Source organism: Magnolia sinica, chromosome 14 (genome assembly GCF_029962835.1).
Source record: "Magnolia sinica isolate HGM2019 chromosome 14, MsV1, whole genome shotgun sequence".
NCBI classification, from domain to species: Eukaryota; Viridiplantae; Streptophyta; class Magnoliopsida; order Magnoliales; family Magnoliaceae; genus Magnolia; species Magnolia sinica.
Window position 1 is genome coordinate 54,557,499 of NC_080586.1, and position 5,041 is coordinate 54,562,539.

A 5,041-nucleotide genomic window follows, 5' to 3' on the forward strand; every position below is an offset into this window, starting at 1 on the left:
TAAACTACACATATCGACATATAGGTAACAAATTAATTATAACGTATATTATAGCAGTTCCTTTCACAAGGGAGTTGTCACACATACAACAATCATGTATTCTCAATAAATTATCATGGCAAGCACAAATTATGATTTCATGTTCATTCAAACATTTCAACAAACACGTGGAATGCATTATATTCAACATCAATCATATATATGTGTAATACATGGAAAGCATTGCAAAGAGTGTATGTGGGGGGGGGGGGGGGGGGGGGGGGGGGGGGGGGGGGGGGGGGGGGGGGGGGGGGGGGGGGGGGGGGGGGGGGGGGGGGGGGGGGGGGGGGGGGGGCGGGGGGGGGGGGGCATAACGAAGGTGGGCCTAGACGACCTGCACATAACACGCATGGGCCCGCCGATGGGCCCTAGGGAAAGGCATAATGCGGACATTTAACCAACATCGTACTTGCAATGTGGACGTCAAACCAACATTGCTCCCAAGGCACGATGTCATAAATCATGTCGGGATTGCACATTGCAATGGACCTTTGGTATATCCCATTGGGCCTTCAATACATCAAATGAGCCGTATCATATGGCCTATATTCATTAAGCGGGCCGCACCAATGGGCCTTATGTACATTGCAATGGGCTATAACCCGGGGGCTTCAGAACATATCAAATAGGCCTAAGCTTATGGGTCTTACACGTGTCAAATGGGCCTCGACAATTGGGCTCCATATGTACATCAAATGGGTCTACTCACCTGGCCTTATATGAATCAAATGGGCCTCACCAATTGGACCCCATGTGCACATCAAATGGGCCTCACCAATTGGACCCCATGTGCACATCAAATGGGCCTCACCAATTGGACCCCATGTGCACATCAAATGGGCCTCAACTCATTGGCCCCATCACATCAAATGAACCTCGACCCATGGGCCCCTAATACATTAAATGGGCCTCGACCCATGGGCCTCTAATACATTAAATGGGCCTCGATCCATGGGCCTTATATATACATCAAAGTGGGCCTCAACCATGGGTCACAAGTACTGAGGTGGGCCTCAATCACGGGCCTCAACATTAGTAAATAAAAAAAATATATACATATAATATAGTATATGATATGTATATAGTATATAATATATATACATAATACATGTATATAATATTATATGAAATATAATATTATATATATATATATATATATATATATATATATATATACACACACACACACACGCACACACACTCATCACAGTGGGCCCACACACATCAAAGTGGCTCCACGTCCACCGTCCAGGCGGACGGTGGGAATGAAACACATACATCAATGTGGGCTCCATGTGGGGCCCACCATAGTGTTTATAATTCATCCAGACCATTGATAAGGTCACATGGACCAAGATGAACGGTGAAAACAAATTTCATCCCGATCCAAAACTTCTGTGGGCCCCAAAAGGATCTCAACGGTAGGAGTCCGGTCCCACTGTTTCTTATGGTATGGGCCATCTGAGTTTTGGATCGAGCTGATTTTTGAGATGGGCCCACTTCAGAGAGTATTACATTCGATGAATGGATTAGATGACATATAAACATCAACGTGGGGCCCACCAGATCAGGGCGGTGACGGCGCCGGGCCGGCCATGCTGGCTACGGGCACGTGAACAGCAGCTGCGGCTGCTGATGCTATTTATTTTTATTTTTTTTTTTTTGGCGTTTCTTAAGGATTTTGCAAGTGGGGTCCACCTCTTGCAGATCTGCTCGTCCATTGGCTCTCCTTGCCTCACGAGCCAAAACAAGCCCAATATTGGGCTTGTTTCGATGTATAGGAGCAATATGGGACATTTCAATGGTAACCTTACTGTTTGCCATGATATGGCCCAAAATCTGATCAGTCCCATCTTTGGGTTCAACGCCTAAAAATGGCTTGGGAAGGGAATGGACGGTATGGATTGGAGACATGCATCAAGGTGGGGCCTACATGAATGGGCCTCCTCCATTAACTTGAACCAAGCTTTCATTTGTGTTTTTTTTGTTTCACCAATCGTCCAGCGTCCTTGGACGCTGGACTCTCTGGCCGAGCAAGGTGGGCCTACTCATGAGGGTCACCACTGATGGACGGCGTGGGTACAATACACGCAAAGTGGGCCCCACAGGTAAGTGGTTTGGGTAACCTGCTAACTTCATGGTGGGGTCCATTCAAGTGGGCCACACAATCTCATTAACATCACAAAAATAAAATAAAATAAAACAAAGGAGCGAGAGATAGAGAGTGAGACCGTGTGATGGAGGGACCCCGACACTATGGGCCCTCCCTTGCACTAAATCATACATCAAGTGGGTCCCATTTTATGTGGCCCATTAAAATTAAATCCAACGGTGGAGATCCCTTCTCCACCAAATGGATGGTCTAGATGACCCTAAGCATACAAGAAAATAAACATCATGATGGGGTCCATGGAGAATGGCCCCATCATGGAATGATCATGATGATCCAAGTGGGCCATCGGCCACATCTTAGGGTCCAAAGTGAGATCCAAACCATTGATCGGTTGGCCTCACTTGGCCCATCTTTAAAATATGAAAATCTACCCTATCAAGGCGCCCACCACTTGATCTTCTTGCTCCCTTGGCTTCCTTAGTTCCTTGAGCTCCTCTTTGATGGAGGAAGATGGGAAATGGATGGTTGAGATGAGAGATGAAGGGGTGGGAAAGGTGGGCCACACAAGTAGCTTGGGGGAAATGGGAGAGGGTCTCATACGTATGGGTTTGATGCTTTGAAAAAAAAGAAGGAATGAAAAAAAATAAAGGAGAGAGAGAGAGATAAGAGAGAGGGAGAGTAGCTTAGGTAGGTAATAATGGCTTGTAAGAGAGGGTGGCTAGCATTAAATGCTTGTAAGAAGGGATAGGGGTAGGTAGGGTGGCTATAGCTAGGGTAGGGTGGCTATAGCTAGGGTAGGATGGCTATAGCTAGGGTAGGGTGGCTATAGCTAGGGTAGGGTGATGTCATCGTTCTCATAATTTCCTAGAGATTAGTGCCACATGGAATAGGTGGGCCCCGCAATACGCGGTCCACGGTCATTATAATGCATAGCCCCCAACTTATGATCTAAGCGTCGGTTTGACGCACAAGACGCGGCGTTGGAACCGCAGCGACGGAGCGGTCGCTATGATACAATTTTCAGATCAAGCCGTCATCGGTGCGCGGAACCTGGCCTAGGATCGAGTGCAAACACCGGATATGGTACGAAGGTTAACGAAATTTGACCGGAAGGACCGCGGAAGCCAACGGAACAGTAAGGATTAGGACACGGGTCTTACACTCTCTCTCTTCTCCTCACTCTTTCCTTCTCTTTTCTCTCTTCTCTCTCCTAGGGTTAGAAAATTCGTATGGAATGAGAGAGGGTGGGTTAAGGCCCTTATGTAAGCCCAGAACTGATGTCAATAGCCCCAGGGCCATGGTATACTTAGGTTGTGGCCAAAAGTTGTCTATTTCGGGCCAACGGAGCTCATCTGGAGGTCCATTTCCTGCATACGGTCCGGAGAAAGTTTCCTGACAATGGATCTATATCAGGTTAAAGTTTCAGTCCGATCGGGTTTATAAATCGACCGCGGAGGACCAATTTCAGTTCAACGGTCATCGCCACTTGCTCAGGGCCACAAGTACACTGACATGTGTAGGGAAATTTTTCTGATCTAAGAGTGTAGTTGGGTCAGAATCTGGTGGTCTAGAACCTTAAATTTGGCCTATAAGCGAACGGCCCAATTCACTTAAGTTTGAGTCTATTTTCTAAATATATTCACGTTTCTCACACACTTCGCTCCGGGCTCAATTTGTGCGTTTCTGGATACTATTTGGACTTGATTTTCGAGATGGTTGTCAAGCCCAGTAAGGCGGTCATAACCGTATAGTTTCGTGGTAATTGGACTTTCGACGCACGGTCCCGGTCCGATACGAAGTTTTAAGATGCACTTGAGAACAACTGGGTTTTAAGATTGATCTTAGGTTTCTAGGTAATGTTGGATTAACGATTTTAATAGTTTTGGGTCTTGCGATTCGTATAGAAAGTGATTCGAGCTAATTCGTTAATCAATTCAATTTAGTACTTAATTAATTTTCATTTAATTTCTAAAGAATTTGATCCTTAGTGATTTCTGCCTGAGGTGGTACTCGGGTCTTTGTACGGATTTTTCTGAGATGTTACAATCTACCCCTCTTAAAGAAAAATTTCGTCCTCGAAATTAGTACCTTTTTGTATTCCTCGAGAATCTGAGGGTAGTTCTTGCGGACCTCAGCTTCTGTTTCCCAGGTAGCCTCTTCCTCAATGTGATGTGTCCACAGTACCTTCACAAGCGGGATAACCTTATTGCGCAGCACCTGTTCCTTCCTATCTAGGATATGCGTCGGTTGTAGTACATAAGTAGTATCCTCACTCAACTGTACCTGCTCCCATCTAATAATGTGAGAAGGGTCAGGAACGTATTTCTTCAGCAGCGATACATGAAATACGTTGTGCACTCCTGCGAGTGGTGTGGGCAAAGTAAGGCGGTATGCTACCACACCCACTCGATCTAGTATCTGGAATGAGCCTATGAATCTTGGCATAAGCTTCCCTTTCTTTCCAAACCGGAGGACTCCCTTCATTGGAGAAACCTTCAGGAATAGGTGATCCCCAACCTCAAACTCCAGCGGTCGCCACCTCGTATCGGCGTAACTCTTCTGTCTGCTCTGTACTACCAGGAGTTGACGCTTGATAATGTCGATCTTCTCTGTGGTCGCCTACACTAACTCAGGGTCAATCAAACTCATCTCGTCAACCTCTACCCAGCAATGTAGTGCTCTACACAAACGCCCATACAGTGCTTTGTAGGGGGTCATACCAATACTCGCCTGAAAGTTGTTGTTATAAGCGAACTCAGCATAAGGAAGACAGTTATCCCAACTGTCTTTGAAATCAAGCACACAAGCTCGCAACATATCTTCTAACACCTGATTCACCCGTTCCATCTGCCCATCCGTCTATGGGTGGAACGCGGTACTGAACTTCAG